The 25,605-nt window shown below is 35.3% G+C and overlaps 1 protein-coding gene and 1 non-coding gene across 14 annotated transcripts in view; one reads left to right on the top strand and one right to left on the bottom strand.

Moving 5' to 3' along the window:
- The window catches only part of ESRRG (estrogen related receptor gamma), a 685,908-nt gene that overhangs the window by 262,064 nt on the left and 398,239 nt on the right, over positions 1 to 25,605 (bottom strand). The gene's annotated exons all lie outside the window — the stretch shown is intronic.
- On the top strand, positions 21,557 to 21,658 carry LOC130457674 (U6 spliceosomal RNA). Its single transcript, XR_008916966.1, has one exon. It is a non-coding gene; the product is annotated as a U6 spliceosomal RNA (small nuclear RNA).

The following is a 25,605-nucleotide window of genomic DNA, read 5'->3' on the forward strand; positions in this document are numbered from 1 at the left end:
GAATCAGGAGTAAGGAGTCAAAGATACACATGTAAGTTCCAACTCAACATCAATTTACTGCTGAATCTTAGGCATGTGCCTTAACATCTCTCTTCCCTACCTATAAAATGTGCATAATAAAACCTACTGACATTAAAGGCCGACACTGGTAATATAATGTAAGAAACAGGAGCACTCTGAAAATAAGTGTTAATAAACACTAAGAATTGCTTAGTATTCCTCTACTGAAATCTTATTCTGGTGTATCCCGAGATATGGCTGTTAACAATTGGCTTTTGAAGGCACTAAAGAGAGCACAAGCCCTGGCAAGTCCTATCATGATAAAAAAGGTAATAGATATTTCTATTGTACAAGGCCTGTCCTACCTAATTCCAGAAAAGAAAGTTAATCACCAGGTGATGCAAGTCTATGCAATAAAAGTGCATAGTGCAAGTGGTGAATCAGAGGACCTGGGTTCAACTCTCATTCTTTACCACTTTCTACCTATTGGACAAGTCATTCTATACCTCTTGTCTTCAATTTCCTCACAATAGGAAGGGCCAGGAATTGATAACCTCTGAGGTATTTTTGAACTCTAAATCTAATATCCTGTAATCTCAGAAAGACTCCTACAATGTAGAAGGTTTTGCAAACTGCAAAGGTAAGCAAAATACCCTTAAAGAAACAGAAAATGACAATCCAGCAAGCCTCTTATTTTACAGTATCTCTGAGAATTTTGCTGTAGATTTGTTAAAATTTCCCACATTAGCCTAAAAATATGAACATGATCTTCTACCACTTTTTTATGAATCCTTGATGAGTCTTTTTACTTAACCAAAAACCAATAAGACACAAGTAGTAGTAACAACTACCATAAAATAGCCTTAAAATCCTTAATTGTATTTGCCTCAGTTTTCTCATATATAAAATGAGATGGGGAAGAAAATGGCAAATCACTCCAGTATCTTTGCTGAGAAAATTCTGGACTAAAGTAACTGAACAACAAAATCAAGGTGGGTAGCATAAATTTGATCTTGTCCATTTTACCAAGGAGATGATTAGCATACAAAGAGGTTATTCCAATTTGCACAACTTCATATGCTATTTAGTGTGAGACCCATGCCTTCCAGTTAACTTATATTATTTAGGGGTTTAAAACAATACTAACTAGACATTGCCATATTAATCTCTAAAATTGTTCCTGGGAATGAGGATAAAGAACAACTATTATTATTATTAAAATTACTTCAAATTATTCATTATTCAAAATGAAATAAAAAAGACATGCATTTCTTGTAATGGGTATCTTTAAGATTAGCAGAATATAAAGAGGGAAAATATGGTGAAGTAAAAAAATGGTTGTAGAAACTCAGAAAGGGAAATGACTAGCTTCTTTCATGCCAAGAGGATACAATATTTCATAGCTTCTTCATTTGTTATCAAAAGATAATCTTGCAACTTGATGCAACTTCTTGCTTTAAACAGTTTATTAATTTCACTAGAAACCTTTATGGTACAAATTTCATTCTCCTAAATGGAACACTCCAAAAGGGAATTGATTTGTGTGTGTGTGTGTGTGTGTGTGTGTGTGTGTGTGTGTGTGTGTGTGTTTTGATTTGAATTTTTTGTTGTTGTTCCTGGCTTATTTATAAGATATCTACTCTTAGATTAGTCCTGCTTGAGTGGCATCATAAATGGCTCCATTCCCCAGCAGTACTCTCCTTGTGATGGGAGACTGACAACCACTACTTAGAATGTCTTTCATGGTACACAATGAAGTGTAAAACTGCTGTGAAAAAGCCCATGTTTCAAAACAAACCATCTCTATAATAAGCCCTTAAAACACTTTTCATTAATATATTTCTTTGTGTATAAAACAAAAGCTTAATACTGCAACATGTACTGTGACATTTTTCCTTTAATAAATATCATTTCAGTTTTCAGTTGGTCCAAAATGAATTATTTTAAATAAACTCTGAAAGTGAGGCATGTTTAAGGTTTTCTAATACCTACTCCCTTACTGATGCTTAAAAACTGTGTAGTTTTCAACTAAAATATTGAAAGCTTCATCAAAATCCAGAGTGGAAATCCTAAATTAGTAAATATTGAATCTAACTACTTTATATCTCAGGTATTAGCAAATACCTTTGGTCTACAGAGATACAGCTCCTTCTAATCCTTATCTGAATTTGCAATTAAGACTTCAGAGCCATAGATATCTGTACACAGCTGTGTACAGAGCTCTACTCTCTTCATTTTAAATGACTGGACCCAAATCAAATCAGTCTTCAAATACATTGAAAAGTAAATGTCCAATGCCTAATTGAACTAATAGATAACACATTTAATACTGTTTATGCTTGGCACAAGACGTGGACTGTCAGGGAGAGTAAGGTTTTTTGGTAGTTGTTTCTTTAATTCCCGAACCTCAATAGAACTGTCATATCATGAACATTCAATTTCATGGTATAAATATCGAACTAAGCAAATGTGTATTGATTATTTTTTTTCCACAATCCAAATGTTTCCAGAATTAGATTCCTGTTCACCTCAATTAATTGTCACCTCCAATAGGATATTGTTAAAGCCTCAAAATGAAGCACTTATGGGTTTTCTTTTCCAATCTCTTGTGGGCTTCTCTCAGTTTATCGCAAATGAACAATCATGTTGGAAGGAGCTCCGTCTGTTTAATGTCATTAGTGATTGTTTCATAAAACAAACAGCCGCTCTACCATTCTGCTGCAGTTAATCTTAAATCTAAATGTGGCGGCTCTCAGGGAGGGCCTCAAACATGGTTTGTTCTAACCAATGCAGGTTTCTTAATCTACTGCAAGTCAAGGCGCTTATCTCTGCTCAGCTTGGAGCAGTGATTTCTTTGTCCAAATACTAAACCAAACCCAGTTAATGTTGCGTTTCCAGTTTTTCCTGGAAAATTTTTTAAAAGTGTCAGGGGATGGGGGGATGGGAGAGACTACCATGGACCAAAGCCCATAGCATTTATTGACTGCACTCTTTTACAAATATTTTCCCAATAGTGACAAAGTCAAACTCTATTTCAGGTTGGCGCCCAAGAGTCGGTCCAATTGGTGAATTTGTTCATCCTGATAAATGGCTAAACTGGCTACAAAAAAAACATCTTTAGAGACAAAGAAATGATAGGTAGCTGAAAAGTCATTGGCTTCAGGGAATTATAAACTACTGTATTATAAAGTTTGGATTATTTCTACATAGCAGATAAGGCACAGTTCCATGGTACCAGGCTATTCACTAGTAGGGACAGTATGTCAGCTGCTTTTTTCTATCCAGAAAGAAAAAAGTGAAGGTGACCTCAGTTTCACAAGAGAACCATCCAAATTACCTTCATGGTAGCTGAACTAGAGGTATAAACCATTTCTTTTGACTTTGTAAGCCTGGGAAGAGAAAGGTTTTATAACTAGATGACTTTGGTGGTCTTTCCTTCCTCTGAACTCCCGGCACTTATCCTTGGTATTCATTTACTACCATATGACAATACTTGTATTTTATTTCACAATTGTTATTAAATCATATTGTTTCTAAAGTCCTACTCCAATGTTTCTATGGATTATTGAAGTAGGATATATTTCGTCATTGGAAGATCACCCTAAGTTCTACAGGGATCATCACCAGAAGGTTGGCCAAGATCACTTTTTGACCATATCAACTCAGGAAGATCATCCAGTAAATTATTAAATGGTTTCCATCTGCATTATGGAAAATGCATACTCACAAAGATGAAAGTACATATTTTTAATGTATTCAAAAATTGGTGGTAGGGAGAGCAGGGAAAGAAAATCTGTTGAATGAATTGTTTTATCTACTACATAGGAAAACTCAAGTGCACATATCCCAGTTCAAATCTCCTTTCTAAAAAGAACAAAAGATAGTAAAAATGTTGGATATTTAAGAACCAATTTCTTTTTGAAGAAAAAGGAACAAAACAAGGAGAACTATTTTGGGGAGTTTTTTAATGGAAAAAAATTTATATGAGGGCTTAAGTAAGATCCAAAAGACAGTAGCCAATTTCAACAATATATAAAGAAAAAATTAATATTATATTCCTATCCAATAAATGGTTTATCTATGTAAAGATGATTTTTTCCCAAACTTTAGTTCCATTATTATTGTTAGGTTAAAATCTATTCAGATCAAAAAATATTGCTACAATAAAGTAAATGACAAATATACGAATAGGATACCTCTGGGCATCAGTGGGTAAAACCATTCTTTTGTTAAAATTATGATTAAATTAAAAACTAGGTCTAAGAGAGAATCTAAGATTCATCCTTTCAAGGATTCATTAATATTTTCTAAGAATACCCAAACAAAAGTGTCTTTGTTTTACTGAAGCCCATGATGTAAAAAAAAAAAACATTTGCCAAGGTAGAGATTGGGGGGGGCGGGGGGGAGTGGAATTAGAATAAGAGTCATCCAATAGTAAAGATTAATCTAGTAAAGACATTGTGGGGAGGGAGAGTCATTACTAAAAATAACAGAAGAGTCAACAGGAATTCACTCCAATCTAGGCCCCCCTTCAAAAACAAATAAATAAATAAACCCATTCCTCCAACTTCTGTACTAATTAGAAATTCATTTGGTATCCATAGAGTACCATTAGACATCCATTCTACTTGTATTACACTACAAATGTTGCCTATCAATCTAACAAATAATTTTTAAACAGGCACAGTGCTAGACAATGGGGATTCAAAGACAAAACAGTCCTTTCAAGGAACATATACATATAGAGGAAGAATCAGTACATAATGATTATTAGAAAATAGATTTTAAAGATGTATAATCTAACCCTATCATTTTACAAATAAAGAAATGAGGAGCAAATAGAGTAACTGTCCAGCCCAAAGGAATTCAGCTGATTCATAGCAGAACAGAATCTAGTAGGCTACCACCAAAAACATAGCTATGCAGTATCACAGAATAGACTTGAAGGGACGTCAGTGTCAAAACCCAAACCATGCATGAATTGCAGTCCTTTATACAATTTGTCAAACTAGCAGTTATGTAGCCTCCCTTTGAAGACATCCAGTGATGGAGAATCTCTACTTCTGAAGCAGTTTATTCCATTTGAGGACAGCTCTAACCAACTGTTGGGAAATTTTCCCTGCCAGGGAATCTATACTGCCTATTCACAGTTCCTTTTTTCTACTAGTTTCACTAGTTCCTTTTTCTCTTTGGAACCAAACAGAACAAATAAGTGACCATTTATGTTTATCTATTTGAACCTAAAAAAGATAAGATGAGCTATACTATAGTAGTATAAGTATTGTTCCTATTTTATAAATAGGAAAGGTTAACAGGTTCACAAATCTAGACCTAGACCTGGAAAGGACCAAAGAAGTCATCTAGTCCAAACTCCCTAATTTCCTTCATATGAGGAAACTGTGGCCTTCTTCAAAGTAACATAGGTAGCAAAGCCTGGAAGTAGGATATGAACCTCAAGTCCTTTGAATCTATAGTCAGTAATGCTTCTTTCACTGTAGCAAACTGGTTTAAAAGATATTATTAAAGTACTTCCATAGTCACACTAAATAAGGGAAAGTATCAGAAGCCAAATATGAAAACAATTCTTCTTAGCTAGTTATTCACCCCCTTCTTTATAACCAGCTGCTTCTCAAAATACATAAGGCCTCAAAGGCAATCTATGATGCACCTCAAAATCCTCTTCTCTCAGGACTAAACAACCCTATATGACTTGGTTTCCAATCTTAGTCTTTCACTCAATACAATCTAACTTGCTAAATTGAGCATGGCAATTCAGAATAATCAAGCATGTACTAAGCCACCTAGGTGGCTCAGTAAATAGAGTACCAACCTGGAATCAAGAAGACCTTTATTCAAAACCAGCCTCAGTCATTTACTGGCTATGTGACCCTGAGCAAGCGATTTAATCATGTTTGCCTCACTTTCCTCATCTGCAAAAATGAGCTAGAAAAGGCAAATCACTCCACTATCCCTGCCAAGAAAACCCTAAATGGGATCACCAAAAGTCAGAAATGACTGAATGACACATACTTACTATGTGCTGCAGTACAGGTGTTACTAGGGATAGAAAGGGGAAAATAGTTAACAGTCCTTCTCTTCAAGAAACTTAAATCCAATCTAGGACTCATATAAGCAAATGTAAGATACACTAAAAGTATATTCAAGGTAACTGAGGGAGGGGGAAGTAGTAATAATCAGAAGAAAAGAGGGAAGGCTTCATGTCGGTAGAAAGTAGCATTTTAAATAACACTGAAGAAGGTAATGAATTTTAAGAGGAAAGGAGTGCATTTAATGACATATTCAAAAGAGAGGAACAACATTCATTTATTAGATTTGTAAAAGATTTGAAGCTGTCAGGGACAGCTAACACAGAAGTTCCAAAAAAGCCTTTGATAGACTAGAAAAGTGGAAGAAAGTCCACAGAGTGGTCCTGAACATAAAATGGTAACGGGCCTATAGTTTGATCCCAAGCTTTGAGTGATCAACCCATGAAGTGGTAGGAAGATGGATCACATTTTACCCTTCCTCCCAAATAGCCAATAAGGGGCTTATCTCCAACACAATTAATTTCCCTCCCTTCCAAACTCACACCCCTCCCCTTTTAGACTATATCATACCTCTAGCATCACAGATTATTGCCCTTCTGGGCCCTTCAGAACTATTCATCAGAACCAGCTTGAGGGGAATTCCTAACCCTTCCCTTCCCTACCCCTAGAATACTTATGTCTTGTCCCCAGTGTTATCTCCTGGGTGCTCCCACAGAGATCCTTCAACAGTGGGTTCTGAGTACTAAGTTCACAGGCAATGGTAGAGAGGTCATTTTTTCCCCTTTTCTACTGCCTCTCCCTTTATATATATATGCTTTTAGATTTTTGGTGGGATAGTGTCAGGAGTAAGTAGACATGGCCGAGTTGCCATTACATCAGCTTTGTCCCTAAACCCATTTCCTTTTCCAAATTTCCTTATTTCTTTTAAGGGAATGACCCTCATCTTTTGTCTAGAAGATCATGTTAAATCTAATAAGATGAAATTCAATAAGGATAAATGCAAAATTACTTTTCCAAAAGCAATTTCAAAGTTTTTTTCCTAAAGTTTAAAATTCTAAGGTAAAAAAATGAAGTAAATATTAAAAGAGGACTTCAATAAAAATAGTTGTACAAAAATAAGACTTGAGAGTTCTGGTTAGATAGCAATTGTTATGGGGAAAAAAATGTGGAAGATTTTAATGGACTACAAGCTCAACAGAAGACATCAGGATGATATAGCAACCAAAAAAAGCTGAAGTGGAGCTGAGCTGCATTAATTGGAACATAGCTTCCACATATAGGGAAATGATAGTACCATGGTACCCTGCCCTCATCACAACTCATCTGGAGTACTATGTTCAGCTCTGGGCACCCAGTATAACAAGGCCAACTGAGAGTGTACAGAAATGAGCAGCCAAGATGGCAAAGGGCCTTGAATCATATGGATATTGGCTAAAGGAAATAGGAATGTTTAACTGTAAAAGAGAAAATTCTAGAGGGATGATAGCTAAGATAAGATAAGTATTTGAAGCTCTGTCATATGACAGAGTATTGATAATTTTTTCTATCAGGTTCAAAAAGTAGACCTAAGAGCAATGAATGATAGTTGGAAAAAGTTAAATTTAGGCTAAAGGTCAGGAAGTCTGAGAATAAGCATTGTCCAAAAGAGGAATGGCTGCAAGAGATGGTATGTTCCCCTTCCCTGGAGGTCTTCAAGAAGAGTCAGAACATTTATTTGTTATGTTATGATGGGAATTCCCTTCATATATATGCTATTATGCTACATAGCCATGATATTTCCTTCTAAATCCAAACAGAATATATACACAATGAATACTAATCTTGGGGAATGAGAGCATGGAAACTGGGGCAAGAAGAGCATTAGAAAAGGATTCATGTAGAAGATGGTGTCTGAACTAAGTTTTGAAGGAAACATGAGATTCCATGAAGCAAAGATGAAGACAGAAAGCATAAAGGCATAGGGGATGGCTACTGTAAAGCACAAAGTGGGGACAAAGAGCTTTAACATGTAAAGGACAGCATTAGTTATTGGACCATAGAGTGACCATTAGGAATAACAAATAAAAAGTCCCAAAAATGTAGAAAGGACTTTATTAGTGCCTGCTAAATGCTAGACCATGCACGATGGTCTCCCTGCCAAGTGGCTCCTCACTCCATTCCATCTTCCAGAAAAAGCACAAGCTGACCTGTGCAACTTTTAGTCCCCTACCCAAATAAATATAAATTTTACTGCCTGACTCAAGCCTACTTTTCCTGTCTCATTTTACCCACCTTCCATTTTGATACTCTGGAGTATAGCCAAACTGACCTTGCTGTCCCTCAAATACCTCCATCTCCTACATATCTGGAATGTTCTTCTTCCTCATCTCCAGCTCATAGAATTCCTTACTTCCTTTAAAACTCAGTACAAATATCATTTGCCTTCTCTATCAAGCCTCTATCTACTAGCATCCTCCCTCTTAGTTCTAAAAAATTATTCTGCATATACTCACATATGTGTACTTTTTTCCTTTGATAGATTGACAAATTCCTTGAGAGTAGGAACTCTTCTCTTGATTTTCATTACACATAGAAGATGTCCCGACCCCGGACCCTAGCTGTGTGACTCTGAGCAAGTCACTTCACTCTGTTCGCGTCAGCTTTCTCATCTGTAAAATGATTTGGAAAAGGATGGCAAACACCTCTAGGATCTCCAGCAAGAAAATCCTAAATGAGGTCACAAAGATTTAAACACAATTGAAAAATGGCTGAACAACAACAAAAATATGTGCATAATAAGTGCTTGCTGACTGATCTTCACAACAATTCCAAAAGGTAGTTATTTTTATATCCCTATTTTACACATGATATTATTAAGGCTTAAAGAAATTAAGTGACTTGCCCAGAATCTTTTAGCCTAGTAAGTCAAAGCAGTTGTGTTAAGCCCAGGTCTTCCTGAAAATCACTCCAGCACTCTCCCAAGTCAGGCTGCTTCACGCTTGGGTTTTGTTTTCAATTATTTCAGTTCTTCCTAGTCAACAAGAAGCTGTGGAAATCTGTTATCAAAGTGCTGGAAGTTCACCCTTGGCACCAGTCTGTCCCAACAGTAGTCTCTTCTGCTTTCAGTTCTGTTTAGGGCTTTTTTGGAGGGTGAGGGGTGGCGAGAATGCTAGAATACGAAACAGTGAGTGAAGGAGAGAGCACATATTTATATGGGGTCAACAGGTGTTTGCTTATATCTGAGGTTTCAGCCTAGGTCTTGGAATGAATCCCTTGCAGATATAGGGAAGCCTACCCTATGATCCTCCCTGAGCACCCCATACACACCTTGTCCTCCTAGGGCAGCTCTCCAGCCTCTGACCCTCAACTGACACCCGGCTCTCACTTGTGGCTCCTAGTAGCTGCTAGCATGCCGCAGTGGCCACACCTCGAGCAACAGCTTCGACAGGCCTGCTAACCTTTGTGAGGGTAGCCATTGGGTCGTTGTGGACCCCTGGTGAACTAGGGCTTTGCTCACCCAGCATGTGAAGACTGCTTCGGCAGAACAGGCGGAAGAAACCAATAAGAAGGTTCAACGGCTGAGAGGGCGACGCAGCAAAGCACTGTGGAGTGCTTAGGGCGTGTTGGAGCACAAAAGACAACATGGCCATCCAATGCAGCTGAGGAAGACTCTAGATGTAACGACTTTTCGTGCCACTGGACCCAGGCTTCCAATGCCAAGGGTGTGGGACTGTCTCTGTGCATCGACTTTTCCACTTAAATCTTCATGCACAAGTGTCTTTGTGCACAAAAACACACAAAGACAATAGTCATCCTCGGTTACCGAGAGACTACTACTACTACTACTACCCTATGATCTTCTGGGAACCTTATGCCAGCAACACAGTTTAAAACAGCATTGGTATTTTTTGTCTAACATATCACAATAATGTCTAATTAAATTGGTAGTTTTCTAAAAACCTGAAACCTTTTAAAAACGAATTGTTCTATCATATTGCCTTATGGAGCTGGACAACAGTACACAGAAACAGGAGTTTTGCCATTTTTAAAAATTAGTGCAGCGTGGAAGGAGACATTTTATTTGGATAGAGGTTATGGATCATCAGAGAGCAACAAGTATAATGGGACTGGGCAATTAAATAGAACAAATTTTGCTGATTTAATTATTTTATCTAAAACCCAGAAAAAAATTACCAAATAAGTTAGGAATACTCCATCCTTTCTCCAATACAGTCTGATCTCCTCAGTCCAAAACTGCCTAATTCAACCTCTACATTCATTATTTCCTCAAGGAGAGAAAAATAAGGAATATCTCTTCCTCTTCATTATCAATATTAAACTTCGTGTTCTCCTGGGATTTACCTACTGGCAAGCACTAAACCTGCCAGGATAGTCTGTATTATAAAATGATAGTTTGCTGCTACATCGAACTGGAAAGCAATCTGATACACTTGATGCAGAAAGTAAGTACACTTTTCCTCTAGGCACAAGGAAGATGGAACTGGGAACTTATTCTAATTGGGACCAAAGAAAGAATAACTAAAATCTATACATGATCCAGAAAACTTTTTTATATCATTAATCTTAGATTTTGTACAATAAAAAAAAATTTTAATGGAATAACAATTTTAACGTAAAATTCCCATATTCAAAGGGAACTTTTGATGTCCTAAAGAACTATAATGTTGACAGAAAACAATCTCTCTGAAGTAAATGACCTCTGAAAAATCCAGAATTCACTCTACTAGATTTAAATACATGCACAATTACCAATTCAAATATCAATCCAGGACAAAATAGTTAATCTTGTTTACAAGTGAATTCGATCTCTATACAGGTTTTCTACCTGATTTGGGGAATCAATAAGATATTTAGGTAACAAGTTTTTTGATTAATCAATGGACAAACAAAAATGTATTTAAACACCAACCACAGGAGACTCCAGACTATGAAAAGCACTGGGAATACAAAGACAGAACTCCTTTGTTTTTCCTAATATGCTCAAGAGTATATCACAAAACCCATCACATGTTGTTGTTCAGTTGTTTCCCTTATGCCTCATTCTTCATGATTCCATTTGGAGTCTAAGATTTGAATTTAGGAATATGAGTCTTCCTGACTCCAGGTCCAATACTCTATCCACTTCCACCATCTAGCTGTCCACACAGCACATATATATATATATATATATATATATATATATATATATATATATAAGTAAATAGAATATATATACAAAGTTATTGAAGATAGTGGAGGTGGGAGTCACTGAAAGTTGGAGGAATAAGGACAAAGTCTCAAAGAAGCTAGGAATTCTAAGAGGCAGAGAAGAGAGGTGGGGTACATCTTAAGCACAAAGTAGGATCCAAAATGTTATAAGAAGTCAGTGAAGCCAATTTGCCTGGAATACAGAATTTATGAAAAGATATAATGTAAAATAAGTCTGGAAAGGTAAGCTGAAATCAGTGTGAAAGGTTTTAAATGGCAATTAGAGGATGTTGTACTTTATCCCTGAGGCAAGAAGGAAGACACTAGAATTTTTAAGCAGAGGATTAAGGACCATAGGTTAGACCTTGTATTTTAGAATCATCTTCAGGGGGTAGCTGGGTGGCTCTGTGGATTGAAACCAAGGCCCAGAGACAGGAGGTCCTGGGACCTACCTGTGTGACCCTAGGCAATTCACTTAACTCCCATTTATTTTTTTACCAGTTTTATTTTTTTTATTTTACCATTATTTCACCATTATTATTTACCTTTTTTTTTGCATTTACCATTCTTCTTCCTAGGAATCAATATAGAGTACTGATTCTAAGAGAGAAGGTAAGGATTAAAAAAAAAGGGAACCATCTTGAACAACAAAGTGGAGGATGGATGGAAGAGGGGCAAGACTTAAGACAAGGAAACAAATCTAAATAACAATAACAACAGCTAAGATTTATATAGTGCTTTGAGATTTGCTAAACACTTTACATATATTATTTGATCCTCAAAAGAACCTTTAGGTGTTATTCTTATCCCCATTTTTCAGATGGAAAATTGAGGTAGAGCCAAGTTAAATGGATTGTCCAAGGACACTGAACCAGTAGATGTCAAATTCCAAGCCTGGCATTCTACCTACTACTCCCCCTTTTGAAGTTGCTTTTGAAAAGAACTATCATAATTCAGGAGAGATAACATTTGGAAGTTTCTGTAGTTCTCTGAATAGAAAACTGCAGAAACTTCCAAATGTTTTCCTAGTATTTAGAGCTGGAAAGGATTTTAATGATCACCTAGTCCAAACTCTTTCACAGATGAAGAAATAGATGAAGAAACTTGTCTGCAGATAGCAAATTATTGGGAGAATCAAGTGCTGTGATTATGAATCATCAGTGCTCTTAACATCTAAACACAGATTTCAAAGTAAGGGAAAAAAGTAACTGCTTACCAGTTCTGGGTAAAAAGACCATGTTTAGATTTGCATGGTTTACACAGTTTCTCCACTCAAAGTCCATCTGTGGTTAGCTAAAAAGTGATCCTAGGCCTTGAATAAGCATAAAAACAAACTACTTGATTTGAATATTATTTAACTGATCCATCTATGCAAGGAAGACAATTGTAAATTTCTGGTGTGCAATAATCTCTTACACTTTTTTGTATAGTGCATATGACAAATATTCCTAGACATTTTATACATCCAACACAATGAACAATTTATTGAAGGCTTACATGCCATGCTAAAAGCATCATTCTGGGTACTGGGAATTTTAAAAAAGAAATAAAGTCTATTTCCTCAAAGAATTTGCATTCTACATCCTTAGCTCCAAAAAGGAACCCATAGAAATCCATGGTCTGGATGTCTAATGCCCTCATTTTGCAGACAAAAAAAAAAATCCCATTCATGCAAATAGTTAATATCTGTTTAGTTGAATATAGAACTCCTGAAGCACTGACTGTTATTGTCAGTCATATGTTATATATAATAGAAATTATTTTAATCCAAACCACAGTCCTAATTAAAAATAATGTTTCGGGTTAAGCCTTCTGCCACCAATCTATGACTGGGAATAAGAATAGGATCAGGTAAGAGATGGGGGAGGTGGCAGAAAGGTGATAAGCATTAGGCTTATTATCAAAGAGCAAAGTGACTCTTTGCATTCATTTTAAGCTTATCTGTACTCCTTCCATCCCTCACTATTGAAAACAGAAATTATTTCTTAGTGTTTCAAGAACATACATTATTACATTTTCCAATTTTCAAATTTCTATTACATTTTAACTATGAAATAACAATTTCTTTATGATCATTTTTACATGCTTTTCCCACAACCTAGGTACTGACCTCATTTCATGATTTAAGCTGGACTCAATATGCTGAAGATAACTGTATTGTTACAATCAAATATAGTTTTATTGACTGTTGATCCCTTTGAGCTTTTAATTATATAACTTTTACATCAGCAACAACACAAACAAAAATTCTAACTATTTCAAAGCAGTGAAGATATAAATGGAATGAAAAAGCAAAACAAATCTTAGGAACAAAGTCATCTTTTAAAGCAAACCCATCTTTCCTCCTTCTCTTCACCCGATATGTTTGTATTAACAAGACTACATTCCCATATAAAACTCTTCTCTACTTTCATCTTGTAAAACATTAAAAGAACCAAGGCCTTATCTTATGTAAAAAGGGAACAGAAAAAAAATTCTCCCACAATTTACTTTAGTATGTACCTAGCAGATAATTACTTGTAAAGGATTTCCCCATTATTCATTCATCACAATGACAAATGCTGTGATAGTAAATCAAAAACCATTTGGATGAAAACTGTCCAGTGAAAAGTCCCCAGTTTCTTCCCTTTTCTCCCCATTGTCCCCAATCCCTACCTTCAACTTATGGTTGAGATCCACAGTTCACTTAGTGCAGCCTTCAAAATAATGTTTTCTCAGCACAATCCTGACTTTTCTTGTTTACCAGTTTTTAAAGGGTATAACATTTAGAGCTTGAAGGAACTTTGGAGATCATCTAGCTCAACCCCCCTCCCTTCATTCATTTTATAGATAAAGATGCCTAGAAAGGTGAAGTGTTGAAATAACTGGGATCTCAGGGGCTGGACTTGTGTCAAAATAAAGATGGTGAAAAAAAGTTATACTTTTTTTTAAAGTATAACTTTTGGTACCCTCTTTCCCAACCCCAATAAGATTTAAAAGACTTTTTACCTGACTTTTTCCTCTTACTTTTAACATTTCTAAGAGATCAATTTAATTTAATTCAAGACATTGTCTTAATTCCAAACAAGGCATAGTAGTTGGAACTGAGGGATGCAAAAATGAGTAAGATAGTACTTAGCCCTCCAGGAGCAAAAAATTTAGATGGGAAGATAGAACAAGTAAAGATAAAGTTCAAAATATGATAAGCATGTATGGTAGAATAAGATGCCATGCTATCAGGTGGAATAAGAAGACAGACTATCTCATCAGGAAAGCTTGAGGAGAGGTAGCTTTTGAACTGGACCTCAAAGCATCCATTGGAGTTTGATAGGTGGAGGTGGAGTAGAAGGGATTATGCTAAACTGATCATTTGACCAGTTTATTTTGTCTTATCTACCTTTAGTAGCAAAGATAGGATTCCCAAGATTTGGCCTAACCTTATCACTACTCTCAATCTCTACTATAGGTAGAATTCTCCAGTGTTGTCTGTCCTCATCCAGAACTCCCCTAAATTTCAAATAATACTACAATTAGCCAAAAAAAAAGTCCTCAATATGAATAACTGAGTTTATACCTGTTATAGGTTAAGAACAGTCCCCAAAATCTCTCAATCTCTCTCTCTCTCTCTCTCTCTCTCTCTCTCTCTCTCTCTCTCTCTCTCTCTCTCTTACACACACACAAACACACAGACAATATTATGTGATGGTTACTATAGGACAGAAAGAAATTCTCTCAGCTTAAGTGATTTGCCTTACGTCACACACCAATCAGGGATGGAGCCATAAACCCTAGGATTCCTCTCATAATTATTTATATTTGCTGCAGACTGCCCTTTATTTCCCCCTGTGGAGAGATTTCTCTTCAGAAAGAACTTCTAGAGCTAAAAGAAAACTTATAGCTCTAGAAGTTTTAGAAGAGTTTGATTTAACTGAATACTTCTCAAAATTTTTCTGTCCACTGACTGCTTTACTTGGGGCTGATTCTACTGCTTACCAGATTATCATCTGCATGACACTGGAAAAAAAAATATAGAAGAATTAAAGAGGAGGTCGTTAACTTTTAATGAGATTCCCATGGGAGGATAACTTTTAAAATTAGACATCATAAATTATTAGTTCATTCTCAAAACTAAAATATTAACACTCATGATCATTTATCAATAAACAAAACTTCAAACAAAATCCTTGTGATACTGGACTACAGGCATTTCTCCAAGACACTGAGCTAGTATTAAAAATATCTTGAGTTCATTAGTTCCATAGTTTACCTGGATTATATGTTCCAGGGTCTCCCAGGCCTTATGTAAAAAATTTCCCAAGGAAAACACCTGAACCCAACTCTCCTCTCACAGTCTAATGCATTTTTTATTGTTTCCTCAGTAGAACCAGGGTTCACTATTAATATAATATTAATAATAGTACTTAATATTCATAGTGCCTTTGAAATTTTTCTCACTAGGCTAAATGAATCAATGTTACACTACAAATCAGACTTATAGTGTTATGAAAAGCCCCAAACATTTTAATCTTAATTACAGGCTTGCTTAACTCAGCAAACTATACCAAACTTCCTCTGCCAGTCTTCTTTTCCTTTGCCTTTCTTTCAAAATTACATTTGGCTCCCAGATCCCTTAAGAGGAAAAAAAAATTAAAAAGGCATGGATCTTGGCCAAAATGCCTAAGACACAAATGATTTATTTCTCAACAATGAGATAAAAGTAAGTTAAATCCTTGAACCCATTGCCTAAAAAGCCATCCTGATATGCTAATCATAATCTAATCACTTACAATGTTTATCATGGATTACATTCAACAATGAGTTTCTAAGTCATTGTTAGCAATGACAGAAAGATATTGGGCCTGTGTCAGAAATAGGTAGGCAATTTCCAATTTGTTTTAGGATAGAAAATGTAAGCATATTTAATGTTTTTAATTGTCATTAGTATACTTTCCTTAATAGATACCTAATAAGACAGCAAAAAGTTCTCTTCCTAGTATTCTTATTATGGGCATTATGAGAAGATATAATTCTCCCTTCTTCCAGACTGCCCCATTCTGGTAAGAAAGTTGCACAGCACTACTACAGTAGAATTAAAATAATAACAATAATAATTACAATGTATAAACCACCATGCCAGGCACTCCATGTGTATCTGTGGTCCCAGATACATTTCCTGTCTTATAGGGAGCTTATTATCTAGTTGAGAAGGCAAAAAGCGTGTCACAGCATGTCACATGCTACCAGGAACCTAAATACACCTGGTATTCTTTTAAATGTTCTATTCAGCAGCATATATGCAAACGGAATTTCATTATAGATTTCATTTAAACTTAAAGGCTATCTGCCAGAGTTAATTCAATGTACAGAATTCTGTCAAATATTTTGGAATATGCAGATAAGAGGAGACCCCATCCTTGTCCTAATCATCTTATAATGTAATTTAGGAGAAAAAAATATATACCTAGTTAACAGTTCTAAGTCAACACCTAAAGAAATCCATGATACAGATAAGTATCCAGAAGTGCTGAGAGAATTATAACTAAGGGAAAGGTTACTTTAGGAAAGCTTTATGCTTCAAGTGAGCACTGAGGAAGAATGAAGTCAAATTTGAATTAGCAAAAAGAATGGCATCAAAATAAAATAAAATACAAGGTCTCTAAAGTCGTTGGTAATCAACAAGATGGTCTTTTTAAGCAAAACAATAATATTTAATTTTCAACTCAAATAATAGGATGGCTAACATGCCTTTATTTCATTTAGAAGCATGACTTTGGCTAGGGTGAGAGAGGCATATTTTTACAGGAGAAATGATATACAAATAACTTTTTTTAAAAAGGGAAGGACCTCTTTCATTGTTGATTTGTTTTATAGATGTATTCCTCTTTACGAGCTAGTATGAAAGGACTTAAAGGACAGCAACAGAATAACATTAATGTAATATTGGTACACCAATCCATGTTGTGGAAAAGCATTCACTTCACAGTAAAATGTAGTCAATGTTCTTTAACCAACTGACAAAATTCTTGCCATGTAAAATATAACTATCAAAAAAAAAAGGATATATTCTCCACTTATCAGCTTCCATTTGTGTATTATCTTACCCTCAATGGTTTTTTGAGAGCAAGGACTGTTCTTTTCTTATTTGTATTCACAGTGTTTAGCACAGTGCATGGCACATAGTAGGCGCTTAATAAATTTCTATTGACTATTGGCACTGATAGAATGTAATTTTTTTGAGGGCAAATTCAATTTTGTTTTTGTTTTTGAAGCACCTAGCACAATGTCTGGTTTCTTCATTGAGTACTTAATATAAGTTAATTGATTCTTTTTAAAAAGAATAAAATTTTAAAAGAAAAAAAAACCCAATGCTATTTGGAAAAAGAAACCTGTAATGTCATCAGCATAAAAAAATCCCTATGTGGAAATTCCATACAGGCTTGTGTGGGAGTTGAAGAGACTATAGCTAGAATGGAGAGTGATATAGGTTACTGTATTTTTACAGACATGAATCAATCAAAAAGCATTAAGAGCTTTACTATCTATTAGTAACATCTATGTTCAAGGCACTGTACTAAGAATTAGGAATACAAAGAAAGGAATGGAACTCCAACCCAAATCTTCTTGAATTGAAAAGTCTTCTTCGCGGATCTCAGTTTTATTTACTAATATTAATATTACTACAGAAACCAAAGAACATTTTTAACAAATATCATTGTTGTGTTATTTATATTTTATAGACAATAAATGTAATTGTTCAATGGTAGCTACCCATTCTTAACAGATTACAATAAATTCTGCTAAAAAGAAAATATAGACAAATAGTTCTACCCATATAAAAAAAGAAAAGGTGTTTCCATGGTTCCATATAATTACTGGGGATTATTTTTAAAACAAATGTTAACATGCTTAACTTTTATCCTGATTTTACTAATCTGATTTCAGCAGTAAAATTAAGCTACTCAATAGTTTATCAATAAATATGTGTAGGAATATTTCCTATATGAGAAAAATCACTTTAAAAATAGATATATTTCTAAATTTCTCTTCCACTTCTTTTCCCCATAGTATCTAACACAGAGCTATTCAATAAGTCAAATATGTTGAACAAGGAAGAGAAGCCCTGCCCTAAGGAACTGTATAATATATTCAAATGTATTCTAATGGTGTGTGAAATAAACACCTAAAATCTTGATTCATCCACATTTTTAGCTAGGTGGTATTTGAAAATATGTTCAATTCTGGTCTTGAAACTTATTATTCTCATAAACTTTGCTCACATATTCAATGGCCACTGGATTTTTGAAATGCACTGTGCCCCCAGAAAAACAAGTAATAGAACTATAACTTGATTAAGTATTTTAAGAAATAAAAGTTACATGTTTTCTTGTTTGTTTTTAGAAGCTATGATTTCTTTATAAAACTGTTTTTGTGGTGGTTAATATAAAGACAGTGCTGTTAAATTTATATTCTAGACAGCTTCAGTATTTTCTAAGTGACTCTCCTTTACCTCAAATCCCATAAATAAGTATGTAGTATTGAAAGGGAATCATGATATTAGTTAGGAATCCTAAGTTTTTATTCTCCTTTTCCTTCTAAATAGTTGTTTCTTCTTGTTCAAGTCATTTAACTTCTCTATACCTCCTTCTATGTCAGGGCAACAGTGATGGAATTGGGATCTCTAATCAGAAGTCCTGGAGATTCTTACTAGTTTTGTGGCCATGAGTGGTTTCACTTCACCCACTTCGGTCTCTCAGTTTCCTTATCTGTGAAATGGAGGTTGAAGACTCAGAAGAGAAAATGTACATAAGATGGTTAATAAATCAACAACGATAATAACAGTTGAGTAAAAAAAAGTAAATGGAGACCAAAAAAATCTTAAGTCTTTTCTTAATACAAAATTCTATATAGCTATATGTAATATATACATATATATCTATATAAATCTATTATCCATATATATTACTTTATAAATGCTGCTGTTGTTTAGTTTCTTCAGTCATGTCTTTTGTGTGATCCCGTTTGGGGTCTTGTTGGTAAAGATGTTGGAGCAGTTTGCCATTTCCTTCTCTAGCTCATGTTACTTATTAAGAGGAAAGTGAGGCAAATAGGGTGAAGTGACTTGCCTAGAGGCACATATTTGAGGAGCAAGCATCAGAGGCAAGATTTGAACTCAGATGAGTTTTCCTGACTTTTGGACCATAATTCTATCCATGGTGTGACCTAGATACCCTACTTTATAAATGGATATACCCAATTATGACTTAATCTCATGTATAGGATAATAATGAAAAGATATGCACCAAGAAACTAATTTTTTTCATTTTAATATCATCTGTAAAATGGGTGTCATTAGGATTAGCTGATTAATCTTGAAAGGTTGCTTTTTAGCTCTTAGAATCTATAATTCCATTAGCTGTCCTGCCTAAAACAGCACTAGAAAATGGAAACTTCTGGTTGTAACTACTGAAATAGATTCTTGTAATCTTCTAACCTTTAAAAATCAAAGCTTAGCAGTGAGAGGGGAATAAATATAAATATCTCCCATTTCATCTTATATCATAAAAAGTGAATTATATGAAGCATTATGGAGTCCTAGACAAAAAAAAAAACCCTACTATGTAATAATAGGTTGCATTTTTCTCCAACAGCTCTTTCTGTATTTAGAGAAGTTCACAGATTTAGAGTAGAAATCATCTACATCTAGTACAGCATACTTTTCACAGATTAAGGTTAAGTGATCTGCCTGAAAATACACAGTAGCAAAATGAGGATTTGAATCCTCCAGGGTTCTTGCCACTACCAAGGTAGATTGTGGATTTGATCATTTTAGAGACAAAGAAAGCCCTGCTTTAACTTGTTAAAGAGTCTGGTCATAAGACCAAGAGACTTGACATTTTTTAAGTGAATAAAGTGGCAGAACTATATGCATAGCTTGCTTTCATTTTAATAATGGTCAGTGATCAGTGCTCTCAGTTTTGTGGGCTGGCTGAATGTTTTCCAGGCCACTGGGATGGTGTAACAGGCATTTCAAAAGTCAGCATACATTCTAGGCTATTTGAATCACAAATGTCCTCTTGAGCCCAGTAAGCTTGCTCTTTAGTTTCAACGCTAATTTAATTTCCACTAGAGACATAGTGATTTAAGTTAAGTACCATTGAACTAATTGAATCCATGGGAGCTGAGGAGACCACCAAGTGAAATATCAATATGAACTATAGAGGGAAAACCTTAGTGGACATTCACTGTTAGTAAGCATGTCTTCGATGAAGATCCATCAAAGGAGACTGGAAAGGAGCGGTCCAATAGATAGAACCAAGAGGATGTCATTGTCAAGAAAACCTAGAGAGAAGAGAGTATCACAGAGGTATTCAACAGTGTCAAAGCCTCCAGAAACGTAGAAAAGAATAAGAATTAAGAAAAATTTGGCAATTGAAAGATCATTAGTAACTTTGGAAAGAGATGTTGCAGTTGAATTAATATGGTCAGAGCCAGACTGCTGAAAGTTGAGGAGACATGGAGGCATTTGATAGCACATGGTTTTCTCAAGGATTTTGCTACATAAGGGGAGAGACCTAGCTAGCATGAATGTACAGATGAAGTGAGTTTTCAAAAGATGGGGGAAACATGGATTCATTTATAAACAATTGGAAAGGATTCAGTAGACAGGAGGTAAATGAACATTAGTGAGAGTAGTAATGATAGAGAGGGCATTCTGCCAAAGAAGATGGAATGAAAATGGGTTCCTTGACATATAAAAGTTCTCATGTGAGGAGAAAGAGGGAAGGAAGAAGAGAGTCTGAGAAGATATCTGAATGATATGAGTTGTAAGAGTTGATGAAGAGATCAGAAGATCTTAATGAGTGGCTTCAATTTTTTCAGTGAAATGTGGAGCTATTTTTGATAAAGGAGGACGAATGAGAGATTTGAGGAAAGAGGAAAAGTTCTGAAAAAGCTATGATGGTGGAACAGCTAGATAAGCCAGGCTTAAAAAAGGGCCGTTCTGGCAAATGAGACCTCAGACACTTCTTAAATGTATGACCTGGAGGCAAGTCACTTAGCCCCAATTACCTAGCCCTTACACCTTTACAAGGTTCTTTGGCCTAGGAAACAATACTTAGAATAGATTCCAAGATAGAAGATAAGGGTTAAAAAACAATACAAAACAAAACAACACAAAACAACCTATTATGGTGAGATAATGAAAAAAGTGCAAGAGAGTGGCATCACTTCAGGGAGTAGACAGTTAAAGTTATAGAATATAAATTTGTATTAGACCAAGTCATCATGGTTTTTTGATTTTCTCTAGCTCTGTTCAGCAGCATACAAATAGAAACATAAGCTGAGCTTGCTTCGGCAGCGCATACACTAAAATTGGAATAATACAGAGAAGATTAGCATGACCCCTGTGCAAAGACATGCAAATTCATGAAGAATTACATATTTTTTAAATATAAAAAAATTTTTTTAAAAGAAACAAAAGCAGCAGCAACCTAGGGAAGTAATCAAAGGTTGGGGCTTGGCAAGGTACAAGTGGTGACTGGTAGAATAAAGGAAAGTGACTCAAGTATAGAAGATAGTGTAAAGTTGAATTAGTTCAACAAAGGGTCAAGAAGATAAAAAGGAGTATATAGTCAGTACAAGGGTAATAGCATAGGAAAGAACAGAGGAGGCATAGAGGGGCTGGCAAACATGGAAAGGATAATGAATAAAAATGGGGAAAGTTGGCATGATAAAAGATTATAAGACAAGATGGTTAATGAGTAAGACCAAAGGTATGACTGTGTATAATTGAGGTACAGTGGTAGAAGACCATAGGATATGAGTAAATTGAGTTGTTTTTCAGTCATTTTTTCATCACATCCCAATCTTTACAACTCTAATTTGGGGTTTTCTTGGCAAAGGTCCTGGAGTGGTTTTTCAGTTGACTTCTTCAGCTCATTTTACAGAAGAATAAAGTGATGCAAAGAGGGTTAAGTGACTTGCTCAGGGTTACACAGCTAGTAAATGTCTGAGGCCAGATTTGAATTTATGAAGGTGACTTTTCCTGATTCCAGGCCCAACACAATCTACTTCACTACTTGGCTGCCCCATAGTAAAATAAAGTGTTGTATAAATGAGTGTCTGAGGAAGTGTCATTAATATATGTCTAAGTTACCAAGAATAAGGGCAGGGATTGGGGAGATAAAATATCTAGCCAGGCACTGAACTCATTGAATAAAGAATATTTTTGTCTATAGATAACAGCTACCAGATTTTGATTCAGTGATTAAAAAAAAAAGATTTGCGTGAACCTCAAGGAGGAAATTCACTGACATTGAGCCAAAGTAGCCACTAGAATAAAAAAAGTAAATAAATAAATAAAAGCCTTTATGGAGAAAGAAAACTTAAATCATAGATATAGTTCATTGAGCTTACTCTATAGACAAGATACTTCTCCTTGGGATAACTGTTTGTGATAGAAGAAACTAGTGCATTCAGAACCAGTTGACCTCATTCTTATCATAAAACCTAATATTTCCACCTAAGTCTGGCAAAAGGGCTCTAAATACAGCAACACTATCTCTTCTTCTCCAAAGCACCCCTCTACTCATCTTTCTGTATACCCATTCTTAGTGGTTTCATGTGCTCCCAAAAATTGTCACCTCTACACAGATGTTAATTAAAGCCCTCAAACCTTTCAGTCATTTCACTCTATTCACCTTCACAGTCTCCATTCTTGTCAAGCATTTCTTACCTTTCACACTTTAGCACAAGTGGCTCCCAAGATCTGGAATATATTCTAAGCCTCTTTGCCATCACTTAGAATCCTTAGCATGCTTCAAAACAGTTTAAGAATAACCTATCACAAGAAGGATTTCCTGATTCTCCCCAGATATTAGCATTTTATCCCTCCTGATATTATTTACCATGTACTTTTTTGTGTTTATTTCCTTTTGCAAAGGATGTGTAATCTCCCACTCCCAAGCAAAATATAAGCAGCATGAAGGTAGGAATTATTTCATTTTGGAGAGATCTTTGTATTTTCTAATGCCTAACCTAGTATACTGGTTTGGAAATAGTGAAATGAAAATCAACCAACAAACATTTATTAAAGGTCTTCTTTGTGCTGAGGAAAGGAGAGGACCAGAAAAGATATCACATAGGGTGGCTTTGGGCTCTTCTTTGAATTTACCTAGGAGTCTATAAGGTATAGATGAAGAGAGACTACATTCCAGAAATAGGGAGAGGGGAAGGAAGGGACAGTTTATAGAAAGGTCATAAAGACAGAGATGGAGATTCTTGTGTGAATAACATGTAGTCTGAGTAGCCGAAGGAGTGCATGAAGGGAAATAATACATTAAAAAAATAGGTAGGCTGGAGCCAGGTTATAAAGGGCTTCAAATACCAAATTTATCCTAGAGACTATTAGGCAGCCACAGAGGCTTATCAAGTAAGGAAGTAAAAATGGTAATACCTATGCTTTAAAAATATCACTTTGGAAGCCATGTGGAAGACAGATTACAAAAGGGAGACATGAAGCCTATTATAGGAGGCTAGGATAGAACCATTATCTACCATAGTGTCTTCCTATAAGCTATTTTAGTTATTTTAGTTAAGTTAGTTCTCCCCTTTCTTCCCAAAGGCAACAGGAACCAAGGCTCAATCTATATCTCCTTTGATGCAACTTCTTGGTAGCCTGGGAAGACCTCCAGGTCACCTAAGGTCACTAAAAAGGCCCACTCATAAATTTAAAAATTATTTAATTAAAAAAATAAAATAAAATAAAATAAATTTTTAAAAATTTTCAAAAAAGGACTACCCAAGAAGGGTCTAGAATTTCAAATTAGGTGAATGTCACAAGACCAAGGGAGTCACAATAACAGACCAAACTCCTTTCCATATGGAGATGAGGGGAGCTTTAAAATGCAGGAATAGCCTAACTGAACAACCTTTCTATGTCTAAGATAATCCTCTTTTGTTAACTATTGAAATGACCTACAAGGAAAATATTTCCTCTCAACAATTAACAGCAGCTAAAAGTACTAGCCAGAATCAGGCTAACCCCAAAGAAACTTCTGTGAGGGTCAAGACCAGAAGTCCTGAGACTCTGAACTAGTGTGGATATGTTAGTAGAAAAAAGGTGATGGATATTAGAATTGCTATAAAAGTAAAATCTGGATTAGAAAACTGTTTAGATAAGTGGAATGAGGCAAAGTGAGGGCCCAAAGGATTATTCTGAGGTTGTAAAACTGGAAGTTTAGAAAAAGAAGTAGGCTTTTGGAAAAAGATCAATAACTCGACTTGGGGAATGTTGAACAAAGATGAATATGAGACATCTAGTTCAAAATGTTCAATAGATCAACATGGGACTAGAAATCAGGAGAGATGGGAATATGCATCTGTAAGAAATATTATTTACAGATAATAATTTAATACATCAGACTATGAAATCACCAGGAATAGGAGAGAGGCTGAATGAACTGACTCCCAATTATATAACTCTTCATCAACAACTACTTGATGGATATCTCAACATGTATTTCTCAAAAGCAACTCAAACTCAGTAATTGTCTTCTTTAAACTCATCCTTTCTTCAAATATCCTTATTTCTGTTGAAAGAATCAACATAATTCCAATGACCTAGAGTCATCTTTCCTTTACTTTCCATACCCAAATCAGCAATTCTTTCTCAATTTCTCATATTTTTTACCTTCTTTCCACTTCTGTTGCCATTATTCTAGTTCAGTCTTTCACCAAACTGCTGCAGTTGCCTCCTAGTTAATATTGCTGCTTGAAGTCTCTTCCTACTCTTACTCAATTCTCTACCCAGTTTCCAAAATAATCTTCCTAAGGCTCAAACCTGACCATTTCACCCATTGTTTTTTTGTCTTGTTATTTCCAGTACCTAATACTATATTAGTATATAGTACCTGCACAGGAAATGAATTTGTTGGATTCAATCACCACCTTGCCATTGTTCAAGGAACACCCAATTGCTCTGTAGAGAAAACTTCAGGTTTTAGATACAGACAAAATGAATTCCACTCTAAAGTAGCTTAATCTAGTCTTGTTTTCAGGTCAGAAACAAAAGAATATGTTTCATTCATTACTAGTTCCAACTCTGCTAACGTTATTTTCAATGCCTACTATTAATGAAAAATTAATAAATTAAATGAGGGACCATCTGTTTGGAGATCAGGAAGATTAGATAATAACTTGCCTTGTTCAGAGGCTTGTAAGAGGGGAAAAGTTCAGTGTCGATTATAGCACCATAGATATCAAGGACATGAAAAAACAAAATGCTTAGTTAAGAGAGTATAGTCCAAGGTTATGGTTCACAAAACCAATATGAAATTCCAAATTTTAAGTCTCTACAACATATTAGTGACATTTTATTACATTGTTATATTTT

The sequence above is a fragment of the Monodelphis domestica genome, chromosome 2, assembly GCF_027887165.1.
Source record: "Monodelphis domestica isolate mMonDom1 chromosome 2, mMonDom1.pri, whole genome shotgun sequence".
Lineage (NCBI taxonomy): Eukaryota > Metazoa > Chordata > Mammalia > Didelphimorphia > Didelphidae > Monodelphis > Monodelphis domestica.